General features: G+C 44.4%; 1 non-coding gene across 1 annotated transcript; it reads right to left on the bottom strand.

The window, feature by feature from the left end:
* Positions 1 to 4,419: 4,419 nt before the first annotated feature.
* trnav-uac (transfer RNA valine (anticodon UAC)) lies at positions 4,420 to 4,492 on the bottom strand. Its single transcript has one exon. It is a non-coding gene; the product is annotated as a tRNA-Val (tRNA).
* Between the last annotated feature and the right edge of the window lie 18,244 nt (positions 4,493 to 22,736).

Raw genomic sequence — 22,736 nt, 5'->3', positions numbered from 1 at the left:
ATGGTCTTAAGGTCTATAGTATGGAGAGATTTAACATCGCGTTTAAACCCAGTATAGCGGTGCTGGTCCAAGAATCAAACGACCGCCCGGCAGAATCACTCTGTACCTCCCTTCAATTACTAAATTTGCAGAAGCCTGAAAAACTGGACGATCTCGGATCAATGCATAATATCGATAGCAGGTGAAGATGTTTGCTTATTTCAGATATTGAAATGGCACAATGGTCCCCCGTGCTGGTCGTTACCTCCTAACTCCTCCATGCATCCCTACTTCCACGGCAACCCACATTCGACAGTGTGCAGGAATTACATGTCCGGTACATAAATTCACCCCGCTGTGCCTGGACTCAGACTCTGTTTACAGCGGCAGTGTTCGTCTAATATGTGTCCCTTTCTCTTTCTCTAGTAAATCTTTTGGCGATTGTAATCGTATCGCGAGGAAAGTGCGGCCTCGCCAAGTGCAGCCCTCGCGACCTGGTGGCCATGGCACCGACGCATCTGTAGGTTATCATTACTGAAGTTGTTTTGGACCAGATAATTTCTCATTATTTTCCAGTGTGCTTCCTGGATATAGCCACTGTGTGTCGGGTGGTCATAGTGCTCACTCGTGCAGAATGTTCAGTTTGCTTTACCGTCACCTTCACTCTTGATCGATATGTTGCCACGTGTCGCCGAAATCTCAGGACCTCCTGCTGCACCGGGAAAGCTGCGGCGATGGTTCGAGCCTCTGCTGGTGTTCTTCTCTGTCTGAAAGACGTACCCATCTATTTTGCATATGAACCTGGAAAACAGGTAGCGATAGGCAGTTACTTTGCAGATCCCGTGTGGGCGGGATTTGACTGGTTAGACACCATTGTTACTCCACGACTTCTTATTGCTGCGCAACGCCCTGACAGTCAGACACAATTCGGAAGCCAATCGTTTCCGTAAGGGGCTGAGGAGTGAAATAAATGGGGAGTGGTTTGAAGGATCTTGTGAAGGAGAGCAGGAAGAGTTCAGTGACATTACTTTTCAGCATTTCTGGCAGCTTTATCTTCTTGTGGCTGACGTACGTTTCAGGATTTTGCTATCACATCAGAGGTGCCAAAAGAAATGAATCAGAAATGCTATTTCAAATGCTGGAGTATTTACTGCAGAATTTCAGTTGCTGCAGAAATACATTTGTTTACGTGCTGACGCTGTCTAATTTCCAGGAGCAACTAAACATTGCTGTAAAGTATTCAGGAACTTTAATCACTAAAATAATTGAAGCGCATTTTCTTGAGAGCGCTGTGTTGTGATTTGTTCTCCATCTCCTGACGATCGGAATCTTCTTCGCATTCTCAACTGCTCCACGCCGTATCTCATTGCGTGCTGATTATCGCGTTCGTTCACTGTCACTGCTCGTCTCATGTTTGTATCTCATTTCCAATTTATGACACCGAAATGGTCACATTGTCAGTTCAGTCATTGTGTTTACCAAATTACACAAACAAACAGAGACTTGGAACATTACTATTAAGAGTCAATTAGAATCTTACCAAATCTTCCTACGGCTGGGAAATCCTATTTTCATCACGGACATGCTCCGAAGCACATAGCGCTAGACTACTGTAGTCTTCACGTCCCAGTGTTACTGTCCTCTGCTCATAATATTGGGAGGCAGAGACGCTGCACCAAGTATGTGTATAGCCAATAACAATTATCTCCAAAGCGGGTGAACGCAGATAATATGCCCGATATTCGCATCAGTATTCCTTTTTAAGAAATGTAATTTTTATTTGCTTTTGTAACTAATTGTATCAAAAGATCTCTCACTGTACCTTTGGTTCTGCATTCACAAAGGCAGCGAAAGATTAGATTTAATACTTCCTCCCGAGTGATAAAACATTGAAATGCCATCGGCGATTTCTAAGGAATTCGATTCCATGTATTTCCTGTTATTTGCATTCCATCTTTGTAATGAGTACTTCATTGATTTTCGTCCGGCAGGAGTGTTTATATTTTCACTTATTTATTCTAACTTGTACTCTGATTTCTCCATTTTATATGTACTCTGTTTTCTTGCTTTCTGAAAGATTGTCGTTACTCCTCACACTTACCTCGCACTGTTGTAACTTTCAGCCAATCCTGATCTCGAGGTGTTGATCTTTCTTTGTTTAAGATACTTTTATTGCAAAGGTACCGTGACATCAGCCATGATGTTTAGGGGCTATTTCTTTGGCGAACTTCCACTTTTGTCAGAGGGCAAAATGCCTCATTTACACAAAATGTCCTAAGTTCTACTTCCTTCTTAAATGCTGTATTCCAATATTTCTTTCCATATACACAGTGGAAACACCTATTTCTTAACATAATGTAGCCAAATAAATTGGTAAATAAGACCACCATCAATATTTCCATCACTTTGTTACATTTCCAACAGTGCTGTTAATTAATTTCTGAGCCAGTAAAATCCTCTACTGGAGAACCAGGCAATATTTCTATGTTGGTTGTAATCTGCCGATGCCGATGAATTATGTAAGACCGCTTTTGAGGAAGTGCTGGACAGCAAATTAAATCTACGCGGCCGCAGATAAATTACTGACTAACATTTTAGGAGGAAGCAAAGGAAATATGGCATTATTACTCAGCAGAAAGGAATGTTTATCAAATCTGCACCAAAGAGCACTATGATCCCATTGAGACCATGTATCAGCTATAATTCTATGCTCGTTCCTCAGAGAGCCTATTCCCTGAGATTTCACCAAATGCTGACGACTTCCTCTGAAAAATCAGCCACGCATTTTCAGAAAGGGATATGCAACTTCTTCTACTCTTACTTTCCGAAGAGTCCGAATTTTGTGATTTTAAACTTGCCAGTATGTATAATGCAATTCACTTAACGACTTCACATATTTCAATATGAACATCTATCGTTCTTTTAAACTCTAGATTATATCGATCTCATTTAAAGTGTTCTCGGATTAGAAGTTCGATTATAGCTACTCGGGTCAAGAAAATCTTCTCATTGCGTTGAGTGAGCCCCTTGAACCGCCGTATTATCACCCAATGCTTCCTTCATTTCTTTGACAATTATAATATAACTAAGTACAGAACTACAGCACGGATCTTTGTTGAACCCTGTTCAATTATATCCAAACATCGCTGTTACGGAAATATAAAGGTCGTGAAGTAAACTTCGAAACAGCAGTTATTATCATTGTTGTCTTGCTGTCCAATTTATCTTGTTTTTTTTTTTGCATTCGTGAGATCGCTATCTTCCTTCTATTCACTCATGTGCAATATTCATCGATGGAGAACACAGCATGCAAATCAATTGCCCTTTCAGTTGTAGTGAGCTCATTTGTTCCCATATAAAACCATTGGACAAGGATTCAACATCACATCAAGTTCACTGTGTCATGTTGCAGACACTACATTCCCATCTCATAAGCTTCACACCTGGACTCAGTGGCATTATCATTCGATTACTCTTGTACTAAACCACAGAATATATCGCTGTGGTCTTCCGTTTCTGTCGACCATTCGCTTGAATGTTCGATATATCCTGAGTTCACAATTGTTCATCTTTATTTAACTTGTATCCTTTGGTTATCCGAGTTTCTATTGCTGTTGTCAGCTTGAAGCAGTTGGCTTCCTTCATTAAAAAGGCAGTTTTCGCCCATAGAAATGCTGTTCACTTATTTCCCCTCAATTCTCTGTAAGCCATAGAAACAGTTGTACATGAAAATACCTTGAGAACAGTGAGTTTTGTGAAACACAAACCCGCCAGCTTGCCATCAATAATCATTTAGAGGAGAAGTCACTTAGATCCCGGTTCGTCTCAATTCTGAAAGTGGATGCGAACAACAACTGAACCTCTTAACGACGTCTGTATGATATTATGCATCGAACTGATCCCACATGATTGACTGATTGGATATTTGCATTAACCTGTAGACAGGCTAGTCCTATTGACATCAGTAGTTTTGGGGTTGAGAGTGTGAACAGCTTTATGTTCCTCACCTGAATACCACGGAAGATCTCACACGGTCTGTACATGCCAGCTGTGTGATGAAAAAGTGCCTGATTCACCTAAAACGGTTGACGAAATTGCGTTTGGGTCCCCAAATCCTAAGAACTGTCTAGAGACGCAAATTTCAAAGCATCCTGACTGCCTGTTGCAGGAAGGAGAGGGAGAGGGAAGACAAAGAAAGCGATTTAAAATCCACCAACCTCCTTTTGTTTAAATCTGCTTACGTTCTCCTGTAAAGGATGCATAATTTATATTAATTCAACTTAATGTCATTTATCTCTGTCAGGTATGCAATGCGCTGTGCTGCTGCTGGAAATGTGAACGTTTATGGCGTTTGCACTTCTGGGTGCCTATGACAGAAAATCTGAACCCGAACTGAACAGTTGAGTCTCAGATTCATCGTAAAATCAGAAGACCAAACAATGTTTCTGCCCAGGATTGAACTGGGGACCTTCCGCGTGTAAAGCGAAAGTGATAACCACTACACCACAGAAACCGTGCAAAGCGCTCAGTGATTTGAGCTGTTGATCAATGGCCCGAGACACCCTCTCCCCAGTCCGCCGTCGAAATGTTATCGGGAGGAGGACGAGACCGAGTCGGGGCGTGCGGATCGGAGGAGTTTTTCCGAATTATTTTGGGTTTCTGGCATGTACGGTGACGAATCTCAAGGTTGTATAATGTATACATACGCTAATAATAAATGCACTTGGATCTTTGAAACGTCTCCACTGCAGGTTCCCGTACTACAATGTAACAAGGTATTCGTCCATTTCTGGTCAGTCTCGCTCACCTTCCCTGTGCTAACCTGGTATCTTACCGGAGAAACCCTGAGGTTCAGCCCAGGTCAGGGTTCTGTTAAACGAGTTTTGATTTTGGCACCCAAGTGTTTGCGGCGTGGCGGCAACAAACGTCATTGCACTCTGACTTCGGGTTGGTCCGTCCCGTGTCGCACAGTTTCAATGACCACCTGGAAACTTGTTACACTGATCTCAACTCTGTTTTTATTGTTTTAACATCAAGAAGAGCAGTTGAGAATCTTCAAGCAGCATTGGAATTATCATCATTGTATTTTTAATTGACGCCGTCTGATCAGCGCAACTATTTATTACGTGAAGGAAACGCGGAAATGACTCTGCTCAAAACCAGATAAAACCAGCGAGATAAAGCGGGATCCCCAGTTCAGTCCTGGGCAGAACATTGTTTGGACTCCAGTGTTCGGGATGAACTTGAGACTCACCTGTCAGTTTGTGTTCAAGTTTTTTTTGTCATTGACATCCAGGGTGTAAATACGATGAACATCCGCTGTTAAACATTTGCCTTTCCAGCAGCAGCACATTGTATTTCAAACGCGAGAAAGGTAAGTTACAGAAAGACAAATTATATAATATATATATATATAAATTTACAGGAGAACATAAACAGATATAAACATAACGGGGTTCGTGGATGACCCAGACTGCATTTCCTCATCTCATATATCAGACCTTCTGTTCAAATTCTCCACCACCCGGTCCTCTCCGCTTTCAATGACAGGTATTAAATTTATGCGATATATACAGTGCCATGCAGTAACAACTTCCTGTGGAGTGTTGGTCAAGGTGCAGCAGGTAACAGGTAACTGAACTATGTTGCATTTATAAAGCAAAGAATTAAAACATCTTCTGTCCTCTATATTCCATCGGTCTCCACATGGTGGCGGTGCAGCTCACGAGCTAAGTTCAACGGCGCCTTTAAAATTTCTGTCAAAGTCGGTATCGTTGGTTCTCTTCACCGCGGATTTTAAGTTAATAGAAGCATGTAACAGAAACTGAACCATGTGCCGATACATTTCTGGACAGCAGGAAGTTTTACCAGCCAGAGTTTCTTGTGAGAAGATTCCAGCTGTCGGTAATGAATCACGGCCAATCGACCCACCGAGTCCGTCCTAACACCCGACACACCATCAGACTGATATTTCATTAATGATCACGTTCCAATCTGATCCGTTGGATCGCAACCAGACCGGGACATCAATGGCCAATTCGACTACCTTCTGTGAATGTGTATTATATTGGTAACAACAGCCTTCAGGAACGGAGTGGCAGGTCAATCACATCAAAGGTCGCAATGGAGGGAACGCATTCCAGCCCGATGGTACCATTGGAAACGGAAGCTCAACACGTCAGGAGAGTTGTCTTCTGTTTAACAGAGGATTGGTGAACACGGGGTATGGGAGAATTAATTTCTAATTATGTCCTGAAATAATGCAGCCTCGCGTTGAGAGAGAGGGAGTGAGATACCAGCATCTCGCTACCATTTACGGTCATTAAGGCTACGAATAACATCTCTTTTGTTCGCGTGTGCCTGAAAAATTCGCCGATGCATGTAAATATTGAGTTTAATCGACAACACAACGAACCAAGGAAAAGTGCAGGTAGAGCATTTCTGAAGTAGGACTTCAAGAAAGGAAGAGCTCGTTGCTTCACCATTTGGTTGTTTGAATTGAGAAGACAATAATATGGGGGACCTGTGATGCGTTGTTTCAGCAAAGAAACCATCTGTTCAGACACGTTCAAGAACGGGAAGTGAGGCTACGCGAGTTGAACGAAACAACTAAAGAAGGAGAATGCGTGTATCCCTGTGGGTACTTGCCTTTTCATGAATAAAGGAGGATGTCCTGCAAAGCTTGTAAACTCACGCTCCCTTGCTCAGATCAACATCAAAGATGCATCGCCCTGAAGCTCAGTACAAATAACAAGCAGGATGTCTCACAAGCATAAAGTTAAATGTAGCATTTCAGTGGAATCGTCAGCTTGAAAGTCGCCCAGTCATATTCGCTGCAAGCATTAAAATCATAAGTGCTCCAGTTCAAGCTCGAACTCACAGCCTCGGCTTCTCTCCGTCGTGTACTGCCACATAAGTACCGTGCCTTAACCGACAGGAGGTACAGAAGCTTGAAGGCACACAATCAGCTATTCAGCAAAGCTTCAGTCCCTCTGCCATCGATTTTAAAATGGACGTTGAACCAGTGAACACTACCTCATTTATTAAATATATATTTTCTACATTTTACACGATTTTAATCTATTCGATATACATATCCTGTAATTTATTTATCTATCTATACATTTATCTATCTATCATTTATTTATTTTATTCATTTATTTATCTTCTATCTTTTTTATTTATTTGGCTGTTAGTTTATTTATTATTAACATCTATCATTTTCTTCTATATTATGTACTACATTGAAATGCTGCTACTAAGTTAGAAAATTTCACGACACATGCCGGTGATAACAACCCTGATTCCTCTTTTTCTGTTTCTGATCTCTTCAAAGACTCTAATGTTTTTGTTTCTACCACCATACCAGGCAGTGCACGCCGGGCATCCACCACTCTAATTAAATAAGCTTGAGCTTGACTTTGACATCTCTCTAGAATCTGCTTCCTCTCATCTTCAATGCATGGCATCTGGTATTAGTTACTCCAAGCCAGGGAAACCGACACTCCCTGTCTACTCTACCTCTTCCTCTCATAATCTACTCATCCTCTAGTATGTCTCCCCTTAGCTCCTGACGGTCCAAAGAAAACAAAACATATTAATCCAAACTTTCATAAACGCACATGCCCTCTAATCCAGGTAAACCTCCTCTGCACCCTCTTCAAAGCCTCAACATAGTTCCTACAGTCGGGCGATCAGAATGGTAGGCGACACTCCAGAAATAGCCTAACCTGAGTTTTATACATTTTCAACATAACCTCTTCACTTCTGAACTTAATGCTTAGATTGATAAAAGCAAGTTTTGTCTAATGAAAGCAAGGTTGATCGATCAACCACCTCATCGATCTTCGCTTTCAGCTCGTGGGTATAAGAGATAGGAGCAGGAGTAGGCCAATCGGCCCCTCAAGCCTGCTTCTCCATTCAACAAGATCAATGGCTAATCCAATCTTAACTCTAGTTTTCACGGAATCCCACAAGGTAACAGTGCCAACCAACAGGGCACCATGCCGCCCATTTTATTTTATTATTCATCCCGCCCAAACCCATGTGATCACCCGGGGAAAAAATACGATTTGCCAATTGAGGAGAAAAAATCTGGAAAATTCCTCTCCGATCCATCCAGGCTATCGAAAACTGGTCCAGGAGATCACATGGCTGATCTATACCTAGCCTCATGTCCACTTACCTGCTCGCTCACCGTATCCCCTAATGCCATTTTTATCCAGGAAAATGTCTATCTCCGTTTTGAATTTATTGAGTGTAGTAGTTTCCACAGCTCTCTGGTGCAGTAAATTCCAAAGCCCCACTACCCTCTGAGTGAAGAAATTTCTCCTCATCTCAGTCCTGGAACGGCATCCCCTTATTTTAAGATTATGCCCCCTAGTCCTAGTTTCACCCATCATTGCGAACATTCTCCCCGCATCCACCCGATCAAGCCCCTTCACAATCTTATAGGTTTCAATAAGATCGCCTCTCATTCTTCGGAACTCCAATGAGTAGAGTCCCAATCTACTCAACCTCTCATCATACATCAACCCATACATCAATGACTTGAGGTTCAAAGGTGCATTTATGATCAAAGTGTACGACTCTTCTCCGGGTGGAAAAAATGCGAATACCTGAAATTACAATCGATTTGCTAAATATGATTGTAAGAAATTGCAACAGTTGGAAATATACTGATACTAATAAAATTCATTGCTATTGGTATGAAACTTTAGTTTCCCTTATCGTGGTTCAGCAATTTTCTTACAAATCCTGAAAGAGTGACAGAATTTTAGACAGAAATATATGTAAATTTAGAAAGTCTAGAGCACATCACAGCCCCTTCAGCCCACAATGTTGTACCGATCATGCAATAGAGAGAGACAGAGAGACAGACTCTGATTGATTCCACCGAATCGATCCTCCAAGCCCTCACTTTCCTTTGGGTGCACAACACTCTTTCAGTGCCCAGTGGCGCGTCTGCCTGTGTTTCAGCACACTTGCCTTTTATCTCCCCTGCCGGGGTACCAGCCATGCATCAACTGACCATGTCCATGTCATTCAAACTGGGCCACTCCTTGTCTCAGCAACAAGGGTAGCAAGCAAAGAATAGTGTTCTTGGAGCAAAAGAAAATAATCAGCTATGGAGCCATAACTGCAAATCTTTGTCTCTCTCTCACACATCTGCTCAAGTTCTCTTTCCCTCTCTCTCCCTCTCTGTCTCTCCCCAGACAGTGCCCAAAATCCAGCATCATTCTCCCGACATTTTAATGTGGTTGTCGCAGAAAATATGAACCCCAGGGATACCTAACGTTATCCACACGGTGGATGTCTCCCAACATCTTATACGCCTCTATCAGGTCACCTCTCATCCTCCGTCGATCCAAGGATGAAGGCCAAGTTCGCTTCCCAATCCAGGCAGAAAATCCCCTAATGTAAAACCCTAAATAGAAAACACAAATCATTCATCAAAATACCGTCCTATCACAGACGATAGAATTGCAACAGCATGCATACACAACTAATCGCCACGCGCTTAGATAACTATAATGTTCAAACAAAAAGAGCAGAAAAGATGCGTTAACCGTATGAAGGGATGCAAAGATCAATCAATATTAGTGTCAGGAGGTGGGGACAAGGGTGCTGGGAGAGGACACACACGCAGCACACAAACACGTCATTCCTAGGTATAATAAAATAGCGTTTATTACTCGCTGCACAGAAGATCGGGAAATCGAGGACAAAGAGGAACACGAACCTTGGACTAGGAGACTAGGGACTTGGATCGCCGCGGACCTTGGACTTGGACGGGGCGAGCATGGACAGCCGCGGACCTTGGCCTTGCACCCGTGGACCTTGATGCAAAGCCGGCAGAGACTTGGATACCATGGATCACTGCAGCCAGATAAGTGGACACCAAATTAAAGGACAAGGAATCTTGAACCAGGACTCCTTCTTCAGATCAGGCACCGAGCCGGGACTCTTCGAGGGACAGAAACGGACAGTGGACATGACATCGAGCCGGAACTCCGCCTTCAGCTCAGGCACCGAGCCGGGACTCTTCAAGGGACACACACGGACAGTGGGCATGACATCGAGCCGGAACTCCGTCTTCAGCTCAGGCACCGAGCCGGGACTCTTCTTCCGGGGTAGAAATAGACAAGGGGAATAAACGTCGTGTCAGGACTCCGCCTTCCACTCACCCCTGGTAGATTGATCTTGCCCGGATCCACTCTGGCGACGGAAGGCGAATTGCTGGTACTCCGATGCGGGCTGGATCACTCTTGGCTTGTCGTAGCATCGGAGGCGGCGACTTGCGGAGGCTTCTTTAACACTCTCGCCCCGAACGGCTGAAGCCAAGGGTTTATAAGCTGCCGGTTCGGGTCGAGGGTAGATTACCTTGGTTGTCAAGCTCAAGGGACGCTTGAAACGAAATTAAAAGGGGACAAGGTGTCAATGGTCCGGATCGCAACCTAACTAAATTTAAAGGGGAACCGATCCGGTCCATGACAATTAGAGCGGTTCGCTGTTGCTACTGGCCGCCCCTGTATCCGCGGATGTTTCAGTTGCAGCACGAGCGTCACAACGATCCTGCAAAAGGGTGGCAGAGGAGCCTTATGATCCTGTGGATGTAATCAGTGATGCTGAAGCAGAGTAACGCCTCACTCATCTGAGCACTACGGACTCAGTAGTCGACCTTTAAGTGTAGACTTGCCATAAAGGAATGTCGCAGGCTAATTGGCAATCTATATCTTAAAGGGACAGGAGCATCTAAACATAATCCGGGGAGCTGGAGTACCAAAACTTGGATGGCACCCGTTTCTCTGTCGAGGCAATGGCAATGGATAGCGAGTCTTACTCAGAGATAGAGATTCTTACTCAGAGAGGGAGATACTTATTCCGGGATGGAGAATCTTACTCAGAGATTGAAATTCTTGCACGTGGTGGAGATGGTTACTCAGGGATGGAGATTGCTTCTCAGAGATGGAAATTAGTACGCAGGGATGGAGATTCTTACTCAGGGATAGCATCAGATACACTACAAGTGGACTCAATGAGTTCTGTTCTGTTTTTGTTTGTGGAGGGTAAGGGAAACTTGACGGGTGTGTACACAGGTATTTACTGGACATTTATACAAGTCCACTTTCGAAAACGTACAGCTCATGCTCGAAGAACTCGCGCACATTTTTAGACGTGATTGACCTGCAGATACGCCATGTCAATTAATGTCTCCACTTTATTCCATTGCATGATCGGCCTGTTCTGTCCATTGTCATTTGACATTTTATGACCCAGTATTTTTTTCAGCGTGAGTAACGTAGCAGATATTGTTTTAACGTCAGAAACACAGAAACATAGATCCATAACATTCATCCAGAGAACCAGACGCCATCGAAAGTGAAATAAGTTAGAATCCCCCTCGGACCTGCGTCCAGAGCGCAAGTGTACAAATTGTCAGCATGAAGATGGCGGAACGTTAAAAAATAAATTAGACCAGGGAGCTTTATTCAGTCTCTGTGGAACGTAAGATACTGGCCGTTCTTTACATTTTTATCGTACAGGGGCGAGAAAGGACATGACGTTCCAATCGAAACGAAAGGGCAGTTCAGGCGGTGCAACAACGAAAACGCACAGTTCATTCCCAGTCACTGAGTTCTTCCCGTTCATGCTCTTCCTCACGATGGTAGCGAAGGAGATGGCCGACGGAGATGAAAATCCTCATGTCAGCGGATTAAACATTAAAGCAGAACTCAGGATCAACCGAGTGGCCAAGTATTCTGTAGACTGAGCAGCCAAACTCGGTACTTTTGTTTTTGCTATTTATTTTTTGTGATCAATGAAATGGCAGCAGCCTAATTCCGAAAGTATGCAAAAAAAGGCTGCGTCATTGCCTTATATCTGAATGAAAAGAAGAATGTCAACATATCATGCTAACGTACACTAAAACTTACATGTCCACTCAATCTCTGCCAATCGTATTAGATGCAGTTGATATGGAGAAATAGTTACCATACTGAACACGAATACTTTTTTATATCTTCTGTATGAAGCATCTCTTCCTCCCTCGATTCAAGGGGAGAATGACCGATTGTCCGCTATCACCTGAAATGTTCCATGTTCGGCACCTTCCTGGTGAAAGCCCTCTGCATCGGTTCCATTGCATTCCCAGCAGGAATGAGCAAATCTCTAACCAGAGGAATATTATATGCAATTCTGTGTGTGTTGTCTGGATTTCCATCATCTGCAGATTTTCTCTTGTTAGTGTAATATTATATATTACTATGTCATGGCCTTTCCGGTCATTGCAGACTGATATTCGGAATGTATTTAACACCACATTATCAACCCGTATTTGAAAACCTTATTGACGTTTGAACTTCCATTTTCCAGTCCCTCTCTTCATCTCCAGAACACCGTCACTCTTTGCGAATCTCCGAGCCCTTCTCATCGATCGGAAGGTAATTACCATATACTTCACTATTGACCTTATCTGCCCCTCTCTGACCATCAGGCAGTCTGATCAATTTCATCCTATATCTGACGAGCCATTGGCATATTATTGCAACCAGCATCCGGACACAGTCAAAGGCTCTTCTTATGTGCCGTTCAGTTCAGACCATTCAACACAAAATTACATCGAGTTAGCACGCCAGGAAAAATAAACAGAATATATATTGTTATGCTGTATGTACAGTAAAAGTACTGTTAAGATTGGCAAATAAGTAAATCTGAATATCTACCTCACTGATAACAACAATACAAATTTCGAGCATCTGCCAAACAATTGTCACTGTTGGTACAAATGCAATGAATGCAGATGCTCTGTCCGTTTAACCATTTGCACCAATTCGAGGGTCAACTGTACCGTGACTGAATTACTTTGCTTCATACTAGTGCGCATTTTGATGACAGCCGGCTTACTATATGAGGGACGGCATCTACATGCTGCGCTTACAAAAAGTTGTGGGACCTCCGAAGGTCACAACTGGAAAGGAAAGGGGAAGATGCACGAATAAGAAGTTTAAGGGAGGAGAGGAGAACAAGCTAGAAGGTGTTATTGGAGTCAGGTGGATGGGATAGAAGGACGAAATAAATGGCTGGGGGCGATAAGTGAAAGAGACAAAGGGATGGAGAAGAGAGCGTCCAAAAGATAGAGGACTCTGGCGGAAAGGGTAGACAGATGGGCAGCAAAGGGAGGTGATTGGTAGGTAAGCAGACGAGCAGGAGGCGAGTTCGAGGAAATGAAATAGCGGGTAAGGAGAGAGGGAAAATACCAGAAGGTAGAGACATCCATGTTCATACCATATTCCAGATGCTGGGAGAGTCCAATACCAGAGGGCATGGTGTAAGTATAAAGGGAAGGTCATTTAGGACAGCGTTAAGGAAAAACATCTTCTCCCAGAGAATTGTGGGGGTGTGGAATACACTGCCTCAGAAGGCAGTGTCCAGTTATCTGGATGCTTTCAAGAAGGAGCTAGATAGGTATCTTATGGATAGGGAATCCAGGGATATAGGGACAAGGCAGGAACCGGGTATTGATAGTAGTTGATCAGCCATGATCTCAAAATGGCAATGGTCTACTTCTGGACCTATTGTCTATTGTCTATTGTTGGACGTTGGCTAGAAGATATGTATGTTTTTACATCTCCAACTCCACAGGAAGAAGGAGTCGGGGAGAGAGAGAGAGATGAAGGGAAGATAAAAACGAGGAAAAAAGAATCACGGTAGGAAGACACAGAAAACCAGAAATGAGGAGTGACATCGTGGAGTAAGAGAGAAAGGTGGGAAGAGAGACAGGAAAAGAGAAGGAAGGGATTCGGGGACGAGAGAGCGCCCGCATGTAGAATACCAGGGAAGAAAAGGGAGAGAGACTGGGTTGAGAGAAAATCTGAGGGTTAGAGAGTGGGAGGGGAGATGACAAGTGGACTGGAGAGATTGGGGGAGAGAGGGATGATGGAGAAAAAGATATGGTGATAGCGAAGAGGTTCAAAGAGTGGGGTAGAGAAAAAAATGAGGGGGAGAGACACGGAAAAGAAAGACTGGGAAGAGATAGACTACGGGAGATAGCGGGACTGGGGAGAGAGACTGCGGAGAAGGAGGAAGTGGAGATAGAGAATAGGGAGGAAGATATTCTGGGAGGAAAAAGCCAGGGAGCGAGAGGTACGGGGAAGAGCAACTGCGAGAGAGAGATTCGTTAAGCAAAACTAAGAGAACGAGAGAGTAGGAGGGGGAAAGGTGACTGCGATGACAGAGGGAATGTGGGAGACAGAGTGCGGGATATGAGATAAGCTGGGAGGAGAGGCACTTTGGAGAGAGAAAGAAAGAGTGACAGAAGTGGGGAGAGAGAGAGAGAGAGAGAGAGAGAGAGAGAGAGAGAGAGAGAGAGAGAGAGGGAAAAGGAGTGGGAAATGAATGTTCAAAAATGCTGGCTGGCTTGCTGACTTCCCCCAGCATTTTGTATGTATAAGTTTTGATTTCCGGCATCTGGAGATTTTCTATTGTTTTCGGTTCTTTTTTTTTCAATATAGTGACCAGCCAGTGCGTAGTTTCCATTCCTGGGACCCAAACCAGCCAAACTTTCTGTATGGCCTTCCGGTCATAGCACACGCTTTTGTCTCATGCGCTAGGAGGCTGAGGTAGCGGAAGGAAAGGGTCCATCCCGGGACTGTGCACTGAGGGTCCTCGTTCTCCCATCGGACCCAACAGGAGCAGGCGTTCAGATTTGGAGCGTTCATCTGGGCCTCAGCCTCCCAGGAGGTAGTGGAATCTTTCAGTTGATGGAGCTGGTCTCTCCGACCTGCCAGAGGCGTCACGGTAGGCGCTCCCTCCCTCGTACCCTGCAAGGGAGGTGCAGATACCACATTCCGAGGTGCTGGAAGGGGAATTAAGGTTGGAGACACCCCAACTCCATGGGGCTAATCGTGATGGGAGCTCCTCGACAGAGAGCGGGGAGATCACTGGATGGTCTTAATTTTGCTCGGTAGATCACTTCAACTCCTTTTGGAATAGTAGACTCAAGACCTTTGTAAAAGGTAATGAAATCGATACTTTAGTGTGATCCACTCTGTTCCAGCAGCCTCCTTTTGTAAATATGGAACACCAACAGCCCTGTGTCAGTTCCCATGCTAACCCCACTGCCTCGTGTCAGTCTTCAAACTCATCCCATAGTCTCGTATCTATGCCCAAATTCATCCCACGGATCCGTGTTCATCCGCAGTCTCATCCCTCAGCCTTATGGCAGTCCCCAAACTGCGCGCATAGGCTTTTCTGCACACGGCTTGAATTTCCCTTTCATATAAATATAGGTCTCATATTAGTTTCGATCCAATATGGCGAAAAGCTCATTAATGAATGTAACGATCCACATTATCAGTCACCAAACTAATGCCATCGCCCCATTCTTGCTCCACAGGCCTGTGTCAGTTTCCAAACTAATTCCATTGCCCCGTTCTTTCCCCACAGTTCTGCGTTAGTCACCAAACTGATGATGTGGGGAAAGTGGATTCATGATGGCATCAGTCTGGATCCTCGGAACACAATTCGGGAGCGGATGTCCACTTGGAAAGGCTCAATTGGAACGTGGAGATATTTCAGACAGTACTTGTACAGGGTGCTGATAGATCTGTCCTTTGAGGTAGGGAAAGGAATGAAGGGTGACAACAGATGTGGAACAACTAGACAAGAGGATGAACGAAGCTGATTTAAGGTCTAGGAAGCAGATCAGACAGGGCATTAGACAATTACAAAGCAGCCAGGAAGGAGGTGATGAATGGAATTAGGAGAGTTAGAATGGGCTTAACTGAATTTGGGCGAGTCGGATTAAGGAAAGCCCCGATGCATTCCAGATGTACGTAAAGAATAACAGGATGACTAGAATGAGGGTAGGACCGATCAGAGATGGAAAAGAAAACGTGTCTCTGGAGTTGGTGTCGGTTAATGGTCGAGATCCATGCCATAAAAAAGTTGGAAATCACTGAGTGATAGGGATCTTGTCATTTCTGAGGACAGAGTTAAGCAGGCCAATAAATTCGAACATTTCGAGATTAACAGAGAAGATTTTTGCGTTTTCACTGGCCTCTACTATTCTTTCTAAACTGCGTGGATGCACGGCTGTGCAGTAATTGAAATGCCCACATGCACATAGCCTTTGTTGTCGCGCAGCTGGAATTTTCTTTTATACAATGTTAAATAGAAAATTTATGAATTTATCAATCCATCTGTAATTTCCTTACAGATCCGCCACTCTTTTGTAAATTTCATCTAAAAGCAAAAAAAAAAACACAAACAAAATAAAACGTTACTCTCTTAGTCTGCCGGAGATAGCGTATATTGGACTGGCAAATTGAAAGATCTGCTTGTGTCTAGAACTTCTGACGTGATTACTGCGCCTGTTATTCAATTTATTCAACGTGTGTATGATCACTTGCATAATAGATTCCCCGAGGATATTAGCAAGTTGCTAAGCTTTTGACCGTTGCAAACAATTTTGAATTTAAGTAAGAGAATGATGTAAGACTAACAAAGACAAAATATCATTTACTATTATAAAATACAACAAAAGTGCTGCCTCAGAAATATCGCAGCAATACTGTGACTTTAACTTTGCCATTTCTGAGAATACTAAAACTGGTTCAATTACAATGTTTAATGAAATGTTGAATTACATGCTTAGAAATGAAAAATAGGAAGAACTGACAACTGATGTCGTTGGAACATTTCAAGCTTCTTGTGTGACCGTTATGAATTCAATTACATGAAAATCCAGACGTGGAACATGCGGATGATTTTATGAGGATTAAGATGCTACTTTCAGGTGGATGAGAAATTAATCTGGACAATGTTTATAGACAATGGACTTATAATAAAGGCAGGCGAGTAATGGTTTACGGAACGCGAAATATTTTCATTGTTCTATTGTATTTCATTGGACCCTTCAATTAATAAATAAAATCAAGTGCATATGTTTTTACATTTCTAATTCCAAAGATTCATAGTGTACATTTTATCACAAAGGGCAAAGACTGCTGCGCAGTTTTCAATCCGTGTAAAAATCTCTTGTTCAGAATCGTTCTTCGGCCGTGCAGGTGTTAGGAAAAAAAGAGGGAATATTGTTGGTGACTGAAGCAGTGTCGGAGAACTGGAGGTTAGGAAAATTATTCCATTGTTCAGGAAACTGAGTCAGTATAGCCATGAGCATTATAGTCCAAGGAGTCTTACTTCAGTCGTGGGCAAACTATTGGGAAAGATCGGAGACTGGATTTACGAGAATTTAGAGAAGTATAACCTGATTAGGAATAATCAGTATGGCTTTGTGAGGGGTTACGTCAAATCTCCCGAGCCACTTTGAGAATGTGGCAAAGCATATTGATAAAAGTGGAAAAGTTAAAATGGCAGAAATGGACTAAGGCAGTTAATAAGATTCACCATGTGACGGTCCTCCAGAAAATCAGAAGACATGGTATCCTGGGAAAGTTGGCTGGTAGATGCAGAACTAGTGTGTCCATGGAAGGCGGAGGATAGTTGTGCATAGAGAGTTTTCTCCATGGAGTTTGGTAACCAGTGACGATGTGCAGAGATCTGTTCTGGGCACCCCGTTTTTGAGATTCTTTAAATGGTTTGGATAAGGAAGTGGAAGGGTGGAGTTAGTAAGTTTACAGATAATCTGGTGGTTGGTGGAGTTGTGTGCATTGTGTAGAAGATGGTCATAGGTTACAGCAGGACTGGAAGTATGCAGAAGTTCAAGATCAAGTTTCATTTTCATTCAATCATACATGAATATCTTCAAACAGACAGCGTTCATCTGGGGTCAAGGCGCACAGCGGACTTAAAGGAAAACATAGCACATATTATTATAGAAAAAGATACACAAAAGATATGGCATAATTCCAATTGGGATGACTGTAGATTATCCTACTCCAGCTTATGCTTTCAATGAGCGAACACTGGAGCACAGCATATAATGAAAACCAGGAAGCAGCTCCGAGCAGACAGCGGTGAGCAGCCGTGCAGAGCAACGAGATTCCAACACAGCACGATCCCAATGCGCCCAGCAGAAGCCCCTGGACGGCTGCACCCGGCTATTGCATCCAAGCTGACCCCTTGTCCAAGACCCAGCCCTCGACATATCTGAGGCAACACAGCCGCCGCCCCCCCCCCCCCCCCCCACCGTCAGTCTTTTTTTTCCAGGATCCAATGAACTGCACGTGCAGTTAAGGTACAGCTACAAATTCAATGGAGTCTTGTGAAACCAATAAAAATATCCAAAATAACCAGTTGCTCCATTTATTGAATTGGGAAAATCTTGACAGAAAGGTACACAATTCCAGGTGACTACACAACAATGATATGGAATGTCCCACTCAATCGCCATTGAACAACTCATTGATGGGACGATCATAATATAAATCGGTATTATCATCAACACATAACTAATAAATTAGCTTCAAGCCCGCCTGCTTCAAAATGGCAGCAATTATATCTGTGTCCAAGGAGAGCAGAGCGAATTCCATTAATGACTATCACCCAGTAGTTCGCATCTACAGTGATGAAACGGTTTGAGTGGTTGGCCATGTCTAGAATCAGCTCCTGCCTCAGCAAGGACTGGATCCATTGCAATTTGCCCATCATCACAATAGGTTAAAGGCAGATGCAATCTCAATGGCTCTTTGCACGGTCTTAGAACACCCCGACTATACAGAGACCTGTCAGGATGCTGTTCGATGACTATAGCTCACCGTTTAACTCCATAATTTCTACAGTCCTGATCGACAAGCTACTGAACCTGGGCCCTGTAACTGGCTCTACATCCGGATCCTCGATATCTCACCCGGAGGACCACAATCTGTACCCATTGGAACTATATCTCCTCCTGCCGCAGATCAACACTGGCACACCTCAGGGATGTGTTCTTAACCCACTGCTCAACGCTCTCTACACCCATCACTGTGTGGCTAGCTATCGACCAAATGCCATCTAGAAATTTGCTGCTGATGCATTGATGGCAGGCTTTGAGATAGAGACGACAGCGCATAGAGATATACCCGCACATTTGAGTGATGATGCAGCAACAACCTTGCACTCAACATCAGTAAGGACATAGAGCTGATTGTAAACTTCAGAAAGGGTAAGACGAGGGATAATGAATCAATCTTCATAGAGGAATCAAAAGTGGAGAGAGAGAGAGAGAGAGAGAGAGAGAGAGAGAGAGAGAGAGAGAGAGAGAGAGAGACTGAGAAAGAAATTAGGAGTTGTAGAGTTGCAGAAGGAGAAGGTTTGGTTTGTCAACTAAACCACTAGCCTCAGGCATACCCTGGAGAGGTCTGTTAGGTGACGGGGGGGGGGGGGAAGGATTCTACTACATAGTATCGAAAGAAACGACAGGAGGTATTAAAATTAGTCTGCTCCTTCTTTGATGCTAGACTCTCCTGTCTCCAGGACATCTTCAAGGAGCGGTGCCTCTGGAAGGTGGCGTCGATTATTAGGAACCCCCATCACCGAGTTCATGCCCTCTTCTCATTAATCCGTCAGAGAAAGGGTACAGAAGCCTGAGAGTACAGCTTCTACCTGTTATCCAATTTTTAAATTGACATTGAACCCATGAACGCTACTTCACTACTTCTTTATTATTTTTCACGACTTATTTAATTTAACCATTTAATATGCATAGACTGTTTATACTTACTGTAATTTATTTTTTCCATATTAATCATGCTGCCGCAAAGATAGCGCATTTTATGACATATGGCGGTGATATTAAAACTGATACTGCTTCTGATGGGATGTAATAGAAAAGGTGGGAATCCAATGGGATTGGAACTGATGGAATTCAGTAAGGGTTGGATGGGTAAGATCTAAACCCATTGAGATGAGCTGAAAGACTCGGTGTACTGCAGTCGTAGAGCAACGTGTTCAGGCAACAACTGGAGCCCGAGAGGAGGATGGTGACCTAATACTTTTGGGATGGTCAGCATCTGGGGAGGGTGATTGGTAATTGGTCAGTAGGATTAGAATTGGTTGGGTTGTTCCATCCTCCGTGGGTTCTGCCACATATTCAATTACCTCTACAACATTCCCATTGCCCCCTATCAATTCTATTGGCCTCTGCCTCATTCCCTATAGATTTTTCCCTTTTCTGATTAACTCTGAACAGCCCATTCCTTATGTCCACTTCCATTCCCGGTGTTAACCGGCCCAAACCTTTATCTCCATTCCCAGCCCTTCCCAATATCCTCTGTTTCCCTTCCTGATTTCCCAGGCCCATTCACTAAGGCCTATTGGCAGTCCCAAAGGCAATTTCCCATTCATAGGGACATTTTTCCATGGCCAAATTTCTGCCTCATTCTCAGTGTTAGTCTGCTGATTGCCATTGAACCTCCCCACTCCCAACGGCCACATTCTATCCCAAATATCCATTCGAGTTCCAGCTCCCTGTTGTACCGACATCCGAGTCCCTCAATCCTGCAATGTGCCCCACCCCCTTCTCTCCAGCCCTCCTCGGAGTGTTTCCGGAATGGTATTTCCCACCTGGTGACAACCCTCATTCACCACAGGCCAGGGGTCAAGTTGGTGAAGTCCAACACTTCAGTGATGATGTCAGTAGGAGCACCTGTGGACCTCTGTGGTGCCCCTGAACATTGTTACAGAGACAATTTGATTCTCTAAACCTGACCGATAGCTTCCATAATTAACCCTCACCCAAGTGTCCCTCGACCCGTCACTCTAACTGTCACGACCTGTAGCTGTCATTCTAAATCTCTGTCCTATGACACGTAGCCTCTCATCACAACCACTGACCTCTAATGCACAATCAAGTCATTGGGAGGTGTCTGAACATTGAAACCCTCACCCTAGTGACCTCAGCGAGATGACTGACAAGGGGTTGATGGGGCCGAACCCCAGGAGTGTATGATGGAACAACGTAGAGGGAGCTTTACTCTGTCTGATCTCGGGAATGTCAGACCGGATAGTATGGAGGGAGCCTCACTATATATCTAATTGTGGAAGTATGTGATGGTGTCGTGTAGAGGCAGCTTCACTATGTCTGACACAGGTATTGTGTGCTAAGACCTGTAGAAACAGCTTCACGGTGCCTTATCCAGGAATGTGTGATGGGATATCGTGCAGGGAACTTGTTTAACTCCTACAAGAGTGTGATTGGACATTGGAGAGGAAGTTCCACTGTGTGTCTGATTGCGAGCGTGTGTGATGGGACCGTGTAGAAGCAGAAGATTCCAACCTCGGTCCAGGGGTCTCTCAATTACTGGTGGAGGTCCATGGCAAAAGAAAGGGAACCCCTGCTAAAGGGAGCTTCACTGTCTGAGTGCGGGAGTATGATCATAGGAAAGTTTACTCTCACTGATGTGAAACCAAGCAGAGAGTGGGAAGATCAGGACACCCACCCATCACAGAGAGACGGGGAGGCACGGGGGGGGGAGGGGGGCAGGCGTTCAGCATCAATTTCCCTATCATCTAGTAACCTCTTCTCTGTGGTGAGCTCCGACAACTCTGCATCTTTGATCAGGGAGCCCCGCCCACCGCGTGATCATCGCGCTGACCTCAACGATGAGTTAGGTTAGGGAATCCCGCCGAATGCGAGAGCTCCAATCACCCTCCAGCAATGGCCAGGCCCCACCCAAGGCGCGAGCTTCAACCTCTCTCCACCATTGGCCGGGGCATCGTGCACAGCGCGAACTCTAATCTCCCTCCACCATTGCTCAGAGAATTCCTGTCGGTTGCGCGAATCCGCTCCGCGATTTTCATCCGTCTTGATCTCCGCTCCGCGCTTTTCAGTTTGACCGTGTCCGAGGAGCTTCTGAGGAGAGGGAGCGTCCAGAGTTTAGTGAGGGTCTCGGGGAACGGAGAATGTAGGGTAGGGTGTCTGAGGTGAGCGAGCATCCTATGTTTAATGAGGGTTTCGGGGGGATGGAGGGTGAGACTGTGTAGGGAGAGAGACTCAGGAGGAACTTGAGAAGGAAGGAAGGAGGGATGAGCTAGTAGTTGAAGCGAAGGGAGAGAGGGACAGTGAGGAGTGATAAATGGAGGTAGAAAGAGGCTGTTAACCTTGGGTCAGCTAACCTGACCAGCCTGAAAATGGAGGGAGGTTCTGAGGTGAGGGAATTCCTTAAGAGTGTATTCTGGATCATCTGACGTGTTGTGTATGTGTGTGGGAATTTGTCCTGAAGGGGTTTGGAGGTATGGCTGTGAAATTTCTGCACAGTACTTGTATTTGTGAAGTGTTGTATTCTAAATGCATTAGCTGCCATGGTATGTTCAGAGAAGGCTGGTGAGGGGAGTTTTGTTTACGGGTAAAATATAAAGGTAAAGTGGAGGAAAAAGTAGTGCATTACGTATTTGGATATTGCATCATTTCTTCAATAAAAAAGGATGTGATAGACTGAGGGAGGGACCTCATCAACTCCTCTGGGAGCTGAGAATTCCCATTGTGGCCAAATCTCACTCCCCTCATGCCCTCCCTCGCCTCCACACTCAAAATTCATCTTCTAGGATGTTGGAGCTCTGGTTATGCAGTGATGGACATGGGGCAAGCGAGGGTTTGAGGGTGAGGTTCTAATTCAGGGATAGTAAGGGAGCATGGAAATTGAAGGAGCTCTTCATTTCGAAGGATGGTCTGATGATGAGGGAGGTCTTGAGGTAGAGGGAAGGTTTCTGAGGGAACATCTCAGCATGAGAGACAGACGGGGTGAATTCCTCATTCTTGTTCCAGTAGTCTCTTCCCCCGAAATTGTTCCAATGATCGAAGTGTTTGAAAACCC

This window comes from Hypanus sabinus, chromosome 10, assembly GCF_030144855.1.
Source record: "Hypanus sabinus isolate sHypSab1 chromosome 10, sHypSab1.hap1, whole genome shotgun sequence".
In the NCBI taxonomy this organism is placed as follows: domain Eukaryota; kingdom Metazoa; phylum Chordata; class Chondrichthyes; order Myliobatiformes; family Dasyatidae; genus Hypanus; species Hypanus sabinus.
This window is presented reverse-complemented; position numbering and strand designations above follow the sequence as displayed.